The sequence below is a fragment of the Ceratotherium simum genome, chromosome 4 (genome assembly GCF_057802395.1).
Source record: "Ceratotherium simum simum isolate JZ-2026a chromosome 4, ASM5780239v1, whole genome shotgun sequence".
NCBI lineage: Eukaryota > Metazoa > Chordata > Mammalia > Perissodactyla > Rhinocerotidae > Ceratotherium > Ceratotherium simum.
In genome coordinates, this window is record NC_141903.1 from 55,917,871 (window position 1) to 55,937,500 (window position 19,630).

General features: G+C 46.1%; 1 protein-coding gene across 4 annotated transcripts in view; it reads left to right on the top strand.

The window, feature by feature from the left end:
* The first annotated feature begins 11,864 nt into the window (after positions 1-11,864).
* SEMA6A (semaphorin 6A) overlaps positions 11,865-19,630 on the top strand; it is a 123,940-nt gene continuing 116,174 nt past the window's right edge. For 2 of the 4 annotated variants that reach the window (XM_004420285.3, XM_087429908.1), the window contains exon 1: positions 11,865-12,622. The gene's annotated coding sequence lies outside the window, so the exon portion shown is untranslated. The remainder of the gene's footprint in view (positions 12,623-19,630) is intronic. The other 2 variants (XM_014796583.2, XM_004420286.3) reach the window with 2 other exon arrangements.

Here is a 19,630-nt window from a genome sequence, read left to right on the forward strand (position 1 = left end):
ATTGTTAAGGTTAAACATTAAACCTGAATCAAGAGCTTACTTCAACATCAATGCCTCTCAAAAGCAAATCATCTTTTCTATAAATCAAATTATTAACCCCTGCTTTATCCCTTTTATAATTAAGATTTTCCTCTAATTTGGTTTTCAGTTGAATGAATACACATTTAAATTTAAACAATTTGCTGAAATTGTGTTGAGGAGGATTCCCATAACTCTACACACATTTTGACCTAGATTCTATTTTGTTAAGTTAGCAGCAGCATTAAACACCACAGCCTCAATGATGTTTGGGACTTCCACATTTCTCAGAAGGGCTGAAACAAGGAACCAACCGCATATAACACACATGATTCCTTTGCCTGACTGTGCAGCACAGCCGGTGGCTCGGTGCCGAAGGCCTGGGTGTGAATTCTGCCTCAGCCACATCACAACTGCAAGCCTTTGGCCACATTTTCTTATCTTTTTTTTCTTTTCTTTTTTTTTTTTTTTTTTGGTGAGGAAGATTGGCCCTGAGCTAACAGCTGTTGCCAATCTTCCCCTATTTTGTATGTGGGATGCTGCCACAGCATGGCTTGATGAGTGGTATAGGTCTGCATCCAGGGTCTGAACCCATGAACCCCAGGCTGCTGAAACGGAACGTGCTGAACTTAACCACTATGCCACGGGGCTGGTCCCCGGCCACATTTTCTTAATATCTATTTGCTTCATTGGCCTCATCTGTTGAATGATGATAATAAAAATACTTATATGTTAGAATCATTGGAAAGACTAAATGGGTTAATACCCATAAAGCTCTTAGAAAAGTCTCCAGCATGAGCAGCACTGTGTTAGGGAAGCTTTCAGCCCCACGGGGAGCTTTCATAATGTCCCACTTTCATCCTTCTTAAAACTTCGTATATTTTCAGATTCACTTCTCTTTTCCACTAGCACTACTTTCTCTTGTGTGTATTTTCAAAAATAGAGTCTTTGTCCCAAATTCATTGTCAAAGAAAGTTGAGCAGTGTCTTTGTGGCCAGTCTGATGAGGAGGGCACCTGGATCCCCACACCTCAGCTTGATTCCCAGGGAATGTGAGTCTCAGTCATGGACCCTTTCATAGTCACCCTGGCAGCCCAGCTCCAGGCCTGCATCACTCCTACTCCCCCAAGAAGCTTCCAGAGCATGCTTGCCCTATTTATTGCCTGAGCTCCTTTTGGTGAGCAGCACTCTTCTAGGAGGTTTCAGATGTATAATCTCAGGTAAAAAGCTAAGGCTCATGGCCATTGGGCTCACCGAGGTTTCCTGTGCTCTTTTACCACACAGGCTATCTCCCCATGCACCAAACCCTATCTCCCCAGAGGCCCTCATTTCATAGCACCCAGGCCTCATTTGGGAGCTCCCCTGTCAACACCACCCTGAGAGGTGATCAGTTTGCGGAACAGTTTGCATGTTTTTGGCTCTACCCTGACAACTGATAAAGTCCTCATCACCCAGGAAGGGCCATAAAGTGTCTGGGGTCCTTTTGTACCCATATTGGGGGAGAACCAGAGGTGGAAAGATTAGTCAATGAAGATGTTGGGAATATGGGGGGCATTGTTCATTCTGGAGAAGTCCCAAAGGGACAAGGACAATAAAGGAGGGTTTGGAAGGGAGGAGAGCAGTGAGAGACCCAGTCAGGGGAGAAGCAGCACAGAGATGTATGGACAGTAAAACACAGGAAAGAACTTCCGGAAGGAAGGGTCAAGGTTTGGATGATGACCAAGAGTAAGAGCGATGGCAAACATGGTGGATATAGCTCCCCAAATCTAGAAGGCAGTCCCTCCGATGCTGAGAAAGACTAGGTGCTCCATTATACTAAAAGATAAGAAGGGCTAAAATAGGCTCATAAGCACTGTGCAAATATGTAATTTGTAAAATAAAAATACAATGATTTTCTATATGTTAGATATATTTTATATATATTATATTCTATATACTTTATACACATATATGTTATATATAATATTTTTTATGTATGTGGTGTGTGTGTATGAACATTATTTGAAGAAAAGGTTAAAATAGACCACTTGAGAATATTCTGAATGTGAGCCCCAAACCAAATGGCCCTGCCAGCCTCTCATCTCCATCAGCCTGCCTGCAGAACTGTGGGCATGGGATTTCACAGGATTCAGCTAAGCCTGGAAGGGAGGCTGTTAGGGACTGAATGTTTGTGCTCCCCCAAGGTTCGTATGTTGAAGCCCTAACCCCCAGTGGGGCTGCATTTAGAGTAAGAAAGTAATTAAGGTTAAATAAGGTCAGAAGAGTGGGGCCTTGATCCAATAGGATTAGTGTCCTTATAAGAAGAGACACAAGAGAGCTCACTTGCTCTCTGCTCACAGGCACTGAGGACAGTGAGTTCTCTCCATGTGAGGACACAGCGAGAGGGCAGCATCTTCAAGCCAGGGAGAGAATAGTCACCAGAAACCAAATTGGCCAGCACCCTGATCTTGGATTTCTAGCCTCCAGAACTGTGAGAAAATAGATGAGGTTGTTTAAGACACCCAGCTGGTGATATTTTATTATGGCAGCCCAAGCTGATACAGAGGCCCACATGGAGGTTATCATGTGAGCTAGCTCTCCTTTTCCTCTTGGTCTTTGGAAGTGAGCATCTGAAGTAATCAGCAAGTATTGAGAAAACTCCTCATCATCCATCCCAGGCGTTTCTCATTCAGAATCTCCCAGCTCTGCATACCCATTCCCACTCTCACCGCGAAACAGCAGGCACTGCCCCAAAGCAAACTGTATCAAAAACAAAAACACACCATGTTCCGCCTGCTGTAACATTAGACAAAGAAACTGTTAAAGAGAATCCTGTACTTGGGAACATTTCTTGACAGAGAGCTACCCACTTTGCTCTAAATGGTACCCAGCACATGGCACATGTACCAGTAGCCCTAACATGATTGACATTAAATGTAGTAAGCTGTGGTTATTTATTCATTCACTCAACAAATATTTATTGCATTTCTAGCATGTGCCAGGCACTGTGCTAAGTGCTGGGAATATACTAATAAATGAAAGTCAGTTCCTGCCCTGATGAAGCTTACGACTGAGTGGCAGGAGACAGACACTAAACAAACAGTAAATATTTACAGGGTCAGATGGCAGTAAGGGCGGTGAGGAAAAATGAAGCAGGATAAGGGAGCAGGAGGAAGGACACTAGGTTGAGGAGTTGTAATTTTATAATCAGTGGTCAGGAGGTCTGACATTTGAGCAAAGACCTGAAGGAGGTAAGGGAGTGAGCCCTATGGATATCTGAGGAAACGGTGTTTCTGAAAGAGGGGAAACAAGAGCCTGACATGGGATGTGCAAGACGCAGCGAGGCTGGAGTGGAGTGAGTGAAGGGGAGAAGACGAGAGGAGGCTGCAGAGGTGGAGGGGAGGCCACGGGTGGGGCCTTGGCTTTTACTCTGGAGGAGGTGGGAAAGAAATCATTGGAGGGTTTTGAGCAGAAGAATGACATGATTTTATTGAAAAAGTTAAAGGATCATTCTGGCTGCTCTTTTGGGACTAGATTGTACGGTATGGAATACAGCAAGTTCAGAAGTAGGGAGACCAGTTATGAGGCTATTAGAAGATTCCAGATGAAAATGGTGGTGGCTTGGACCAGTGTGATAATGGTGGAAATGAGAAGTAGTTAGCTTCTGGATATAATCTGAAGGTAGAGCCAAAAGGATCTGCTGATGAATTGGATGTGACAAATAGGAGAACAAGAAGCGTCAAGGATGACTCTAACTTGTTTGGCCTGAGCAGCTGGAAGGATGACGTTGTGATGTGATCAAGAAACAAAATGTGATAAGCAAAGTACCACTGCATCTGAGTCACCGTCCTCCAATAACACACTGATAGGAACCTGAGAGCATAAGGCTAATCTCACTCCACAGTGAGTGAATTAACACTGTCATACAACACTCGTATTACAGTTTATACAGTGTGTTTTGTAAGAAAAATAGCTAAACAGTTTACCAAAAAAAAGGTAACTGAAAAAAGTAACGTATTGACTAAGGAATTAAACAAAAAGGGAAAATTCCTTAAGGTAAGGGAATCTAGCAAAACAATGTCAATGTTGGGCTGTAATAATTCAAAAATCCATAATCCATGCTTGCAGTTTTGTTCAGAGGGTAGAGAAGAGAAGGGGACAGAAATAGTGACGAGGAGCGAGAGTTACAGATTTTCTAAAGTTTGTTTAAACAAGAAAAGCCTTTAAAAGGCTGTTTGGAGAAAGGAAATGATTCAATTGCTTTGAGGCATGGAAATAAAGAGAGAGGAACTATGAAGAAATCAATGTGTGCGTTTTTATAAAAGTCTTAATAATACAGTTCATGACATATTTCTTAAGAAAACAAGTGTGCAGGTTTTCAGTTCAAATGTTAAAATGTAACATTCTAGTTCATATTAATAAGTGCCTGGTTATGAATAACGGTGTATTTAAGTTTCACAAAGAAACTGACATCAATTGTTTCACTTGTCTTAAATTTTGCTGAAGCACAAATTAAGCACTAGTAACTACTGAATCATCTGAAACTTCTGGGAACTACTGAATAATGTGTTATTTATTTTAAAATGTAATACTTAAGCTCATTTCAACCTAAAAGTTGAAAACATTCTAAAACCTAGCTAGTTAAGTGTTGTCAGTGTTTTATAGGACTATTAACTAGAGACTTGCCCACATACAAAATCCAAAGCAGGTTAAGACATTAGGAAACCATCTTTATATGTTATAATTATATGTATAGGGGAGTTTTCAGAGGATAATTTTAGATTAAACACTGTTATTTTTCATACTTCATTAAAAAAACCTACTTTAGATCCAAGCATATCATTTTTTAAAAGTACTTTCATTGTCACTAATTATCCAGCCTGAGTTTAGATGTTTAAAACAGCTGTCTTCTGTTTTAAAGTTTCAATGTGAAAGCAAACAAAACATCCTCCGTTGTCTCCATTTCTCTGGTTATAAAATTACTCTTAAATACACATTCATCATAAACAGCCTGGAAAAAGTCCTTCAGTTGATACTAGTACAGTGTTTTCTCACATAATCTAAAAACTAGATTTGGAACGAAGAGAAGCATAATTTGATATTTAAGCATGGGCCAGAACACTTTTCTCTTCTAGCAGGGCTTCTACTACCCAGAAGCAAAGACCTTGAAAACAGTTCTCAAAAATAAGTATACTTTATTTTTATCATTCTTTCGGCCAAATAGCGAATTCCAAAGTGGTATTTAATCATCTAGTTTATCTGGTTATGAAAAGTATAAATTACATTTAGGTAACTGCATTTTTAAACAAACTCATAATCAAGTAGATACTTTTAAGTTTAAATGGTTAGTAGGAGGGGCAATTAAAAGAAATTCTGTTGGAACTAAAAGAAGAAAATAAGGTCAGAGACAGCCTTTGCTCTGTATTACATAACTAAAGACATCCAGTAAATGTAAAGAGCTTTTGAGGGGAAAAAAATGGAGTTCTGGTTTACTTAACATTTATTGTTCATTCATTACCTTATTTCTAATCTACCCTTCTCTTAATTTCCTAAACAATAATTTGATATCAGAAAGTGAATGGGGCCCAAGCTTCACTGTGGTACAGTGGAATGATTGTTACATAGGGAGAGGGTACCACCCTGAAGCTATTCATGGAGGGGCAGACAGTAAATCACTGTTAGCACAATTCAGCTTGCTGGGAGAGCCGTCCTCAGAGATGCTCTTGCATTGTTCCCAGTAGATTCAAATTGCAGTTCTATCTCCTTCCACTGCTCTTTTAGAGTTATATTTATATTCCTATGGCAGCTTATTTTTAAGCATTTTGTTTTGTAATTGTGGTATTTACTCACCACTTACATCTGTAAATCTTTTTTCCTCATTCAAAAAACAAATTAGCCAACATACATTAGAAGTTCTATGTTGGGTGAAAGCCTAGATTTTGTTCATCTTTAGAACTGGAATCTCAAAATAATTTTCTGGTGTTTTATTTTTTTTCTTTCTCTTTTTAAATAGTCCTATCCCATCCAACAATCTCTTTCTTTCCCTACTGAATCCTTGAAAAAGAACTCCTTGCCTTCACTAATTCATCCCCTCTTTTATGTACAAGCCCTTATTCTCTGCCTGGTGCTAGAGATACAAGAGAAACGAAAGATGCAGTCCCAGGACTCAAGGAGCTCTCATCTAACAGCAGAGAAAGGCATTCAACAAATAATTGCACCAAGAGGTAACTCCAGCTGTGATTTATGGACTAAGTTGCAAGGCACTTTGAGAACACACAATGGAGGAGGTATGACATATTCTGATGTATCAGGGAAGTCTTTGTTGAGGAAGGGACATTTAGGCTGAAACTTGAAGGATGAGTAGGAGTTAGCCAGGTAAAGAGGTGAAAGGGGGAGATGACAGTGTTCCAGGCAGAAGCACATGGGCAGGCTTGTAGTTACAAAGGAGCATGGAACTTTCCATGTTGGCCACGTTGCAGAGGGAAGAAAGTGATGGAGCATGGCAGAGAGATAAGACCAGAGAGGAGCAAGAACCATGCACAGCCTTGAAGGCTAGGGGCTTTGGGATGCCAAAGGGTTTTAAGCAGGGGAGTGATGTGAACAGGTATGCATTTTTCAAAGATTGCTTTAACTACAATTTGGAGAATGAATTGGAGGACAAGAGTAAAGAGGATATTATTTATGTTAACTTAGGAAAAAAACACCAAAAACATTGCTATATACTGGTTCTGGGTACACATGGTATATGTAAAAGTATAGAAAATGAACTATAAGGATGCACAGAAAACTCACGATAGTGTGACCTCTGAAGAAGTGGAGGGGCATGGGAAAGACAGTGTTGATATAAGGAAGGTAAGCTTTATGCACCACGTTTTATTTCTTGAAATAAAGACAGAAAACAAAGATGACAAAATATTAACATTTGTCAATTCTGGGTGGTAAAAATTGGGATGTTAAATTATTCTTGAAAATGTCTGTATCTTTCAATTTCCTCAAAAGAAAAGCAATGTTAAAAAAAGGGGAGAGGGAGGAGGCGAACCAGGAGGGACTGATGGGTTGTAGAAGTCAAGAGCAAGGAGTATTTAACAGAGGAAGGAGGGGTCGTGTTCATTGTTGCTGAGAATTCAGATAAGAAGAAAACTTTAAAATGTCCACTGGATTTACTCTCATGGATGTCACCGAAGACTTCAGCAAAAGCCTTGTCAATGGAGTGCTGGGAACAGAAGCCAGACAGGAACAAGAAAATGGGAGCGGAGGAAGTGGCAATGGTGACTGTCGACAATCCTTGGTGATACTTGGCTTTGGAAGGGAAGAGAGGAGGGGTAGCTTGAAAGAAACAGAGGACCCAAGGAGGGCTTGTTTGGAGAGAGACTAAAGCTTGTTTATGTGCTGATGTAAAGGACATACAGATGCAGGAGACACGGAAGAGGTGGAGACAATAGGACAGAATTTCTGAGAATGTGTCAACGATCCGAGAGCAGGTGGAGAGATTGGTCTCAGATCGGAGGAGGGACACTGCCTCCACCATACGAGGAGATACGTAGGAAATAACGAGCACAGAAGCAAAAAGTTCCCATCTGATATACTGTTTTTTCAGGGAAGTAGGAGGCATCAAGGGCTAAATATCTGGTTAACGGGAGAAAGAGAGACTAATTGAGAGAAAGGGAAAATGACGATGAGGCAGTGTTGAGGGTCCAGTTGAGGTTGACAACTGAGTATACAACCTCCCTAGATGTGTGCTTCAAATTTTTTTCCAGCAGGCTTCCACCGCAGGATGCAAGAGGAGAGAAGGCTGATTTTACATAATTCAGGACTGGTTTTTAGTCAGATGGGTGTCACCAAAAGATAGGGGAGCAAGGCAGTTGAAAGTACTTGCTAGAGAGAGATTATTATTGTGAAGCTACGCTGGACAGAGAGGGGAATGAACGAAGTGGATGGACGGAGAGAGAGGGGCAGGACCCACGGCGTGGAGGTCTTCACGAAATCAGAGTGAGTGCAGAGGGGTGCCTAAGCAAGCAAGCTGGAAGGAGAGGAAGTTGCGATTGGAGAGTGGGATGTCAGAATTAGTGATTTAGAAGATGGAACCCCTTCTGAGAATAAGGCCCAGCATGAAGGCCTGGAGTGGGGGCAGAGGGGAGTAAGGGAAAAGGACAGCGTAGCTGAGGAAGGCCAAAAACAGAAAGCAGAGGGTTAGTGGTTAGGTGGACGCTAACACTTCCACGAACGGTGACAGGTAGTAGGACAGAGAGAGGACAGTTAGCCTGGTGCTAAGACTTTGAAGGGGGTCAAATGCCGTCTGTGGATGAGATCACCAACATATTTGTAGAGCGGAGCCTCCAAAGCTCTGGGAGTTTTTGAGAGAAGAAGAAACGGTCTGAGAATCAAGAAGGACACTGACCTCACTTCCCTACACGGGGATAAATGGGCAAGAGAGAAAATAAACAGCCCCACCAGAAAAGGCTGGGGAAAAGCAGTGTTCTAGAACACAGCCAGGATCCATTGTGATGGTGGTTCTCATCCCTGGCTACACACTAGAATCATCTAGGGAGCTTGAAAAAATGCCCATGCCCAGGTCCCACCCCAGCCTGGAAATCAGAATCTAGGGAGCCTGGGGATCTGTGCCATTTAAAAGCCTCCCAGTAATTCTAATGTGCAAACGGATTTTAAACCCACTAATTTAAGGCAAAGAGGTGAAGGGAACTTCTGAGAAGGGACTATAGATGCAGAGAGGTTTCCTGATTATGATTGATGGCCTCAATGTACAAACTGCACTCCCCAAGGGCCCCCCAGGATCTCATACCCTCAAGGAGCTGGTCGTAAGCAGCAGCAGACCCTTCTTTTTCCAAGGTCTCGACTCCTTTTTGTCTTAAAGCAGAGATTCTGATCAAATAACTACATGTGGTCTTTAAAAGGTTCCTGGGTGAGTTTACCTTTTTATTTAATCTTTCTCCATACTTTTTCCAGGTGATGTGTGGGAAAGCAGGTGTTATAAGCATTTATTGAAGAGAAGTTGTTATGGGTAGATCCCAGCACGGACACAAAGCAAGCCGTGTCTTCCCTCTGTGCCTCCATCTGACTCCTGTAAAATGTGGTAGCAGGATGACCAAGATGACAATGACGCTAGGTAACCTTTATAGAGCAGTGTGTGCCAGGCCCTAGACTCATGGTTTATACTCACCATCTCATTTAATCCACACAATCCCTGGGAAGTAAGCAGTATATGAATCCCCACTGACAGGTGAGTCCACTGGGGCTCCAGAGAGATAAGTGACTTGTGCAAGGTCACCAGCTAGTAAGTGACATAACCACAGCTGGCCTCCAGAGACCAAGGCCCTCCTCACTCCATTTCATGCCACTTAACTACAAAACAGTCTACATTTCCTTGTCCTTTTAACATTCTGTGATTCTTTAACCACCCCCCACCCCCACGCCCCCTGCGTTGGCTTTCTTTCCCTGAAGGGGCAGGATAGATGGCAGACTTCAAACACGTTGGAGGGGCAGCAGTTTTACTGAAAAGTTAAAGTAGGCGTCTGGGAGTGAGTCTCAGGCACACAGAAGGGGAAATGACATCATGAGGCTTCACAGGTGCTCCCCACAGGTACTCCCCTGAGGGCTTTGGGAGCGACACAATACCTGGCTTTTCTTCCAGCTCCCAGAGCATCTCTCCCCTGGCAGGTGGAAAGGTAATCTCACCTGGTCAGGATGATGGGCGCCTAATTGGATGGTGAGACTTCGGAGTCTAGTAATTGCCAGGAAGATTCTGGGTGGTATTTCTTAGCCATGCAAAAGTTAACTCAAATTCTTTTCTTCTTGTATTCCATAATTTTAAGTTAGGTAAATTTAATCTCTTGCTTCTTGGCTCAGCATTACTGCAAATTAAACATGCAACTATTAATAATGAAAATAATTTCCCTTTAAAAACATATCCTGAAACTCGATGTGGGGCATTTCCAATATATCCATAAAGCAAACAAGACAGCTTAATTGTTTGTTTCTCCAAGGGAAGAAGCTAAGCCCGGAATTAATTTGGTACAGCCTGTGAAACAATTCGTTTGCTCTGCCTAATTCTGCCAATTAAAGAACTTTTCCCAGACACAATTAGCATGTAAATCAGCGGCAGAGAGCGAAGAAGGGGCCTCCGCGACCCGAGCGGGGTGGAGGTGCCGGACAGAGAACCCGGGAGACCTCTCGGTCTCGACCTCCGGGCTGCGGGACCGCGCTGGGGGCGCACGGACGAGCTCGGGGACCCGACTGACACTGGCCCTGCCATCACCCGCCGAAATCTGGGCTTTTATTAGTATAGCCCAAGATCGAACCGTCGCAGCCCGCCAGAGCCCTTCCCCCGGTCCCGACCGGATTCGAGATGGACGTCCGGGAGCCGGCCCCGACCCAAGCCGCGGGAGCACGCAGCCCAGCCCGCCGCGCCCCACACCCCAGCCCCAGCCCCAGCCCCCTCCCACAACTGGCTCCGCGAGTCGCGGGGGCTGCGCGCGCACTTAGGGCCGCGCCCCCAGCCACCCCAGATCTGTAGCGGCTTTTGCCTGGGAAAGTGGAGATGGCGGCCCCTGCTGGCAGCTCTGGATAACAGCAGAGAGACTGGCTTTTTTCCCCTTACCATTCTCCCCATCTCCCCAACTTTTCCAGGTGATTTGTGGGGGGGAAAAATATATATAGTGTTGTCGCGTGCGCATTTACTCTTTGTGAGCCCTCATGAACAAATGTCTGTACGTAACTTGGGTTCCCAGCAGGAACGGCAAAAAGAGAACCAGGACTTATTAGTGGCCCTACCCCCAAATAGGTAATAGGTAGTTTCTAATGCATTTATTTGAGCGCACTTGGCCTAAGGGCGACTGAAACCCTGATCTCCCTCCCAATGCCTTTCTCAGCCGACCCTATAACATAAAATATTGCTTCGAGAACTGCCTGACCGCCCAGTGTTACTTCCTTTGAAGGCTGTAGCTGTGGCCCGCACCATCTGCGAAGCCCACTTGGGGAGCAGCGGCAAGGTGCGCAGTTGTTTGCCTGCCAAGCCGGCGCGGCGGGGATCGCGCAGCAACCCGGGGAGGGGGACATGGTGTGGCCTGACCGGTTGGCACAAGCCTGTAACTGCAAGGCTTTTTGGCGATTGAAAGTTCAAGCGGTGGAGGAAGGCTTTGCCTGTCATTCTTCGTGTGATCGTAACAATAGCGCGTCGGAGAAGTTGCGATTTACTTCTTCCATGAAGCTGTTGGATTCGTTGGAATTGTTTGTATTTTATTTCTGAAGTTTAGTTATTTCTAAGAACAGACTACACACTTTCCAAGTTTTAAAACAGATCGTCACTGTCATTAATAACACCATTCTTTGTACTACAGGTTATTTGCTTACTTAACATGCTTTATTAACGTGTTGTATGTGCGTTTACTAATAGCTGTCTTCATATTTTCGAAGGTATTTTTAACCGCACCAGCTTCTGTCCAATTCATCTCGGTGCGTAGAGCGTCCATGACTTCTGAAATCCACCTCTTGATACAGTAATCAGAATTAGAAAGGCTGGCCATTCACTTACCCTCATCCTTTAAAACTTTTCCATTTAAGAAAATCGATGAACAAATCCTTTCTTGTAACTCACTCCTGCACTACGTCTATTTTTATTTATTTTTCTGATTTGGCAGGGCTCAGCAATGCTGTTTGGGATTTTTTTTTTCCTTGCTACAGCAGATGCGGGGGTGAGGGAGGAAGGGCTGGGCGCCTGCTCGAGTTGCCCCAGCGGGGACCTCCGCCGAGCGCGCGGCGGGGCCGGGAATCGTGGAGGAAGGAAGCTGCGCTGGCCAGTCGGTCCAAGGCTCCACCTGCAGTCACACCACGTAGGTTCTCCCTCTCTCCGCCTCGCTCACTCGCATTCACACATACACCACAGCTTTCCTTTGGGTCGGAGAAGACGCCAGCCAAAGGAGGCGGGGTTGCAGGAAGGGAGTCCGCTCTGCGCAATCCAGTCCGGGACTTGGCTCCGCCCGGGAGCGGCGGCCTCTCCGGTGACAGAGGAGTAGTGAGCGGCAAGGGGTGAGGCTGCAGCCAACTCTGCTCCCCGCGCACTCGGCTGCCCAGGCGCTCGGGACGCAGCAGCGGCGCTTCTCCGCGGGGCCGACCGCCCGCGATGCCCGCTTAGGAGCAGCGGCAGCGGCCAGCATCGCCACACCCGCAGCATAGCGCTCCAGGTCGCTGAGCGGGGCTACAGCGTGCACCCCTGCCCCAGCCCCCACCCCGCCCCCCACCCTGAAATGACTTGTTAATCGGCGCAGACACCACCGAAGGGACTCACCGGAGTGGAATCCAAGTGGAATTTGGATTTGGAGAAGAGTTTCTTGAACATTTACTCCTTCCTTGTTGGTTTTTTTCTTTCTTTTTTCCTCTTCTCTTCTCTGTCATTGGAGATGAACACAGCGCGTTTGCATCCCAGAAAGTAGTCGCCGTGACTGTTACCCCCAAAGAGACAAGCACACATGTAGGAATGACAAAGGCTTGCGAAGGAGAGAGCGCAGCTCGCGGCCCGGAGAGATCCCCTCGATAATGGATTACTAAATGGGATACACGCTGTACCAGCCCGCTCCGAGCCCCGGCCGCCTGCCCGTCGATGCACCGAAAAGGTACGGCTGGGGCGCCTCGGCGCGCCCCACCTCCCGGGCGGCTCGGCTCCAGCCTGCGGGTCCCGGGGCCGCGGCCGGCACGCGCTGTCGGCTTTGTAGTGCCTGCGTTTTATTTTGTCTCGTGTCTCTGTCTCCCGAGCGTTGTCCGGCCCCGGGGGAGCAGTCGTGAGCCCTGCCTGCCGCTCCTCTCCGCCCTGCGCCCCAGAGACCGCCGGGCTCCGTGTTGCCAGCTTCCCCACCCCGCTGCGCACACGCCCGGCGCCGCCCGGGACTGCGACCGTGCGGATGGCTGCCTGGACTGGGGATGTGTGTGCAGGACACGGGGCTGGTCCTCACTTTCGGGCAGGGAGCGGAGGCCCCGAGAGGGTGGGATCTCGGAAGCGCCCTGTCCTGGTGCGAAGGCAGGGGAAGGGGTTCTGCCCTCGAGGGCTGGAGGAGGTTGGGTAGAAGAGCGCTGTTTTCGCCTAGCACCAGGTTTGGGTTCTGGGGTGGGAGAAGAGGTTCGGCAGAGACGGTGGGGATGCCTAGAGAATCTTTTGTTGTCCGCGCGGGGTCTGGGCTGGGCTCTGTGGAGTGCGGGAAACTTGTAATGGCCCTGGCACCCGCGCGCCCTTCCACTTGGTGACATCCCGGCTCCCGCGGCCGCTGGCACCAGAGGTTCCGGGCTTTGTTTGCTCGAATGAGTGCCCAGGAGCGGCTTCCTCCCGGTGTGGCGCGGCGCCCCCCGCCCTGGGTCCTATCCATCGCCGCAGCTCCCTCCTGGGCGGCGAGGACAGCACCCGTCGCGGCTGCGTCCTCCTCAAGCACAGAGCCCATTACGCCGGGGCTGGCGCCCGCTGGACCCTCCTCCCGAATCTGTGAGCTACCTCTCTGGAAAGGAGGTACCTCTCTGGAAAGGAGGTGTCCAGGGAGGGGGAAGGGTGGGAAAACCTGACACAAGATGGCCCAGTACTTGCTACCTAGACAAGAGCTCTGCCCCGGTCCCAGGTTCTGGATGTCCGAACTACTGGCTGCGTCCTAGAGCGCTGCCTCGCAGGCGGCGGGGCGCTCGGTAGCAAGCCGGACAGAGCCCACCCACCCTGCATGACCCTGCTGGGGTGCGAAGCGTATCTTCCCCAGATTCTCCTCTTTTTCTCAGCTACCCACTGTGGGACACGGTGCAAAGCAGGATCCTGAGGTCTGCTCCCTTCTCCCACGACCCAAACGGTACAGGGGGAGCCAGCGAGCAGTCCCGGACTTGTGGGTGTCGGGAAAGGAAATAGGACTCCGCTGTCTTTCCCACTCCCTCGCCGCCCCTGCGCCCAGCGCCGCCTCCTCCTTTTCCAGCAAGAGGTCACTCGACCAGGCGCTTCTGGAAAGTTTCTCTGAAAGCCAGGGGCGGTAGACACGACAGGATTGGGGCTCAGCATGTGCAGACCGCGGGAAACCGACCCCCGAGGAAAGCGGGTGGACGGTCCAGGATGCGGCTAGAAGCTAGGTGCTGGCCCATTGGACAGTGGCGCCCCTCGGGCCACGGTCGGGTTGGTTGGGGTCTTGGCGCTGCACTTGTTGGACCAGTTTCTCAAGCAGTTGAGGAAAGGGTGGGTGTGGGGTGGGGGAGGAAGGGGAAGTTCAGGGGCAGGACTTGGGATGCTGGTGTGGCCAGTGTGGACAGCGGCTGGCGCGCGGGTGCGTGTGGACACCGGCCGGGGCTTGCTGGCTTGCAAGTACCAGCTCCAAATGCAGAATCCCCAGCCTCCTGCGCCCTGCGCGCCGTTTTCCAGCCAGCGGGTGTCCAGGGAGGAGCGGAGTAGGGAGCCACGGGTGCGTGGAGCAGAGAGATGCACCGCTGTCTTCACAGCCAAGGCAAGCACTTCCAGGGGCGGCCCCCGGCCTGTATCGCACTGGGCAGCCTCAGTGGCCGTTCCGCGTCGGGTCCTTTGAAAGGTGGCTGCTTTGGGGATGCAGTGGCCAGGCACGGCCACGGTGGGATCCCTCTCTGCTTAGGCTCTATGGAAAACAAGTTGCTACTGAATGCGATCCGCGAAAGGTTTAAAACACAGGCGCGCGGACACACACAGACACACTCTCACACTTGTACGCACAACTTTCTTTGCCTCAAATCTGAAAAGATGTTGAACCCAGTTGCAGTGTTCTGCCAGCAGGTCTCAGGAAAGCTATTTAATGCCCCCCAGCGCTGGGTTTTAAGTCTCCCTGGTAGGAAGGTCGAGTGCATTTTGCTTGCCTTTCTCTAACCCTGGTCATTGAGGGTCTTCCTTACAACATAAATCTTGGGCATCAAGTCCTTGGTCTGCCACTCTGATGGCAGGGAGAAGATTGTTGGTTCTGGATACGTGAATCCTTTATTTAGGTTTTTCCCAAAAGTAAAGATGTTTATGTCAATCCTTAATGAAAATATCTTGCTTTTTTACACCTTATCCACATGGCTACCAGAGGTCAAGATTGCAAGCATTTTGTACGGTTTTTTAATACCCTGTTTAGTCTGCATGGAGCAGTTTTATGATTTACAGGAAGCTTTGATTAAACTACTCCAGGCACCAATGTTAATTATTAACGTAACCTTAAATACAGTAGCAGAACCATGTCTCCACCTATTAACCTAAACTGTCTGTTAAATAATAATTGCACTAACTATTTGAATTTGGTTTACCCAAGCTTGTTTATATGGTAAGTTTTATTGGACTCTTGAGTAACCCCTGCTCTCTATTATTATTTTGGATTTAGGACATTCTTGAATGAGGCACTTTGCAAGTCAATCTGAAAGCAGAAAAGAATGAACATCAGGTTTAAAAGCTCATTTTGTGTTATGTCTTTTTTCAAGTTGATATAAAGGAGCATTCTAGTTCATGTTTCTTATTTGCAATGTTTGTGTGCTGACAATCTTCCCAAAGTGTTACGTTTTGCAGTTACCACCCTTTGGAGATGGGCCACATCTCAATAATGCATATAACCCATGTATGTGAAAGTCCAGCAGACACCCAAAATCATTATCTCAGGAGCCATCTGCAGAATATACTTATTGGATAAAGTATCTAAGTTTAAATAGGTTAAAATTCATAAGAACCAGTGTAGAAACTCAAGTAAATATTAAATGAATAACTGAATGAAAGAAGTAGTCACACATGGCTCACATCTTGCCACTTAAAGTGGACCTGTTTTTTTCTCCTACAGTGAAAAACAAAGTCTATGCCTTCAAGTGGCAATAAGTGCAACGCTTTATTTACGCACACATACACACACACACAAACACACACCCCTCAGGTTCTTTCAAAGTCTAGTGAATGCTTTTCCCATCATTAAAAAATATGTCATTTGCATTTTGAGTAGGCGGCTAACATTGCTGAGTGTGTTGAATCAGAAGGATAGCAAGAATTAGGAAGACTGTTATCTTCATTGAATAAAAATAAGACACCCAAATTAAGAACTTGTATTAAATTCAAAATAAATACTCATGCTTTAAAAGCAAGTGGGTAATTGCACTCTCGTATGAAATGGAAGGAAAAATACTGTTTTGAACAAGGAGGTAAGTCAGATACTTTACTATGTGTACATAGTGGTTCAGCTCTTTTCTGAGCAGGACAAAAGAGTGATGATGGGAGAAAAAGTTTTTTTAGAACTAGATTGTCAAGAGCTAATATATTCTCCCATCTTATTTGTTTGCAGAAAGGAATCACAGAACAAGCCAAACTAATTGCAGATGCTTTAATTAGGCATCTGCCATTTGCAGCAGTGTAAAGCTGAGGAGAGCCTGCCTGTATCTCTGTCCTGCCCCCACCCCCCACCCTTTTAGGTTTAGACAGTTTATTGTCCTACTCCCAGAGTGGGTGTTCCCTGGGTGTTCAGGCTTCCAGGGGAAGGTGAAGCCTGGAAGCATCCTCCTGTGCCCTCCCATATCGGTGTCCCCCACTCTCTGGGGGTGCCCCGGAGCCAAGTTGTCTCTGAGATTTTCTATTTCAGAGTGAAGGCTTTTCTCATTTGCCTTAAAATATGCTGCAAGAGCAACTGAGCTATTCTCTGCTGGCAACCACATGGTTGCCTCAAGGGATATGGTAAAATACGGAAAGGAGGGAGGCATTTATTCCCTTTGAAATGGGCAAATAAGATGTCATACCACACAAACCTCAAGGGGAGAAGGGAGTTCAGGATACATCTCAGCATGGGACTGTTAAAGTATGGTATATACACAGGGGTATCTTGCTTTGTGAAGAAGATGAGTTCTTGCTAAACTTTTTTTATTAGAATAATTCTAATTACACTAATGGAGAGTGTCATATAAAACTATCCGTACTCTGATGTTTCGCAAATGACCCCTTTAGCCTAGACGTCTCTCCTGGATCTCTCAAATATTCACTGCCTACAGAGGAGGTAGTTCCTCTTGGATCTAATAGACATCTCAAACTTAACATGTTTGAAACACCTAATTCTGGATCTTTCTCCCCCAAATATGCTTTTCTTATAATCTTCTCCATCTTGATAAATGGTAATTCCATCCTTTAAGTTGCTCGGGGCTAAAAACTTGAGAGGTATCTTGGACTCCCCTTTCTGGGATCCTCATCTGTTCCAGCTGCAATGCTGTTGGTCCCACCTTCAGTGCTGTTGGCCCCACCCTCAGAATGCAATGCATGCAGACTTCCTCCAGGTCTTCCACCTCTGTGGGCCTCACATTGGCCAAGCCGCTGTCCTCTCCTGCTGGGTTATTGTGCCAGCCTCCCAACTAGTCTCTCTGCTTTCCTCTTGGCCCCCTACAGTCTTATCTCAACACAGCAGTCAAAGTGGTTTTTTTTAAAGCTAAGCCAGATCAGATCACTTCTGCTCAGATGCTTTCCCATCCTATTCTAGTAAAAGCTAAAGTCCTCCCTCTGGCCTTTGTGGCCCCACGTTATTTGCACTTGGGTCCCCACCTCTCTGACCTCCACTCCTCCTTGGGGTTCCTTGAATATGCCAGGTGTACTCTCCTCAGGATCCTTTGCAGGGTCTTTGCACCTCCTCTTTCTTGGCTTAGGACGGTTCTTTCCCCCAGGTGGCTGCATGATTTGCTCCTCACATTCTTTAGGTCTCTTCTCAAATGTCATTTTCTCAGTGAAGCCTTTTCTGATCAACTTATTTACTTCACCCTTTTTCCCCAACACTTCCTATCCCCCTGGCCTGCCTCATTTTTTCTCCTTAGCATTTTTCACAGCCTGACAAACTAAATGTTGTCTTTATTTTCTGTCTTCCACTAGAATATAATGCCATGAAGATAGACATTTGTATGTTTTATTCACTGCTTTATCTCCAGCACCTAAACCTATGCCTGGCAATCATAGGCCCTTCATAACAAGTATTTGTTGAATGAATGAATGAATGAATAAAAAGTGAATCTTTTGCAAACAACTAGTCTTTCTCTTTGTCTGCTCTTGTTTTTCTACATCATGTTTCCATCAAATGAGACACTTCTCCGCCTGTGTGAGTGTGTGTGTGTAACACTGTCTTCCATGTACATAGGTGATATATCTTATGCACCATTAGTGGAGCATTGACTGTGGGGTGTTTTCCCAGTCTTGGTGATGGATTGGAGCCTGCTCATTCCCACACTCTCACCCAGTCCCCTTCTGTGGCCAAGAGCACACATCTGTGGGACACCTGGTTGAGACTGGAGGGAATCTGAGTTAGGTAAAATCAACTTGCCAAAAAACAGCTGAGAAGACAGCCAGCACTGATGGGGACTGAGCTTTTGACCTTGGCCTCATTTGTTCTGCGTTCTAACCACTGGCCAGAGACCCTTCTCACTTTTTTTGGAGTTTTCTATTAGTACTTTTTAAAATTCAACTTTCTACCAGGAGAAGAGAGTATGCCTGTTAGCACATATTTCTGCCCTGTACCAATATGATGATAACTGTTGTTAAAGATCCCGTACTTGGAGTCGGATGACCTGGGTTCCAGACTCTTACTACCTTGGACAAGCCACTTAACCTCTCTGAAGCTGCATGATTTATTTATTTATTTATTTATTTATTTGGTGAGGAAGTTGGCCCTCAGCTAACATCCATTGCCAATCTTCCTCTTTTTGATGAGGAAAATTAGCCCTGACTAACATCCTCATCCGTCTTCCTCTATTTGTATGTGGGACGCTGCTACAGCATGGCTTGATAAGCAGTGCATAGGTCCGCGCCCGGGATCTGAGCCTGCGAACCCCGGGCTACCAAAGTGGAGTGTGCAAACTCAACTACTATGCCACCGGGCCAGCCCCTGAAGCTGTATGATTTTAAATAAAAATTGTGAATAGTAAACCTAGGCTTCCTACCTTCTATGATTGCTAGGAGAATAATAGAAAATCGTGAATGTGAATGTATTTGGTAAAATATGAAGCACTCTGGAAATTTGAGAAGTTTAGTGCTAACTCTCTCCTTCCCACTCCAAACCCTGGGTCTAGCAGAGACCTTACTTCATCATCTTCTAAATCATAAAAGAAAGATTATACACTGTTGAAGTCATTTGAGTATAAACCACATTATGAAATTAAATAACATCTTCGAAGTCATTGGAAACATACAGTCTACGTAGAGCACGGATAGCAACTTTACTATCAGAATGCCAACTGTGTCAAGTTAAGATTGCTTTCAATGTGACCATTAAATTGGGCAAGGTCATGGGAGTGGCACTCTGCCAGTCATTATAAAAAAAAGTAAGGGCATTGTTTGTGCTTGGGTCAGTTCTAAAATTGTTCGTGTCAATGTAAGCATTAATGTAGAACATACATGTCAGGGTGAACTAGGAGGAGTAGGAGAGAAGTTTTGATCTTTGCTGTAACAAGGGCATATTCATTTGATTTTGTGGTGTGAAGTTTATAAATGTGGAGAGACTGTCAGAGGGAAGGCAATGGACAGCTCTGGAGGCAATGCAGAGGTCACACTTCTCAGGCAGACACAACACACTTGGATTTGCATCCCATTTTTTGCGATTTACAAATAGTGTGACTTTGAGCCAGTTGCTTAACTTTTCTGCCTCAGTTTCCACTTGTAAAATGCC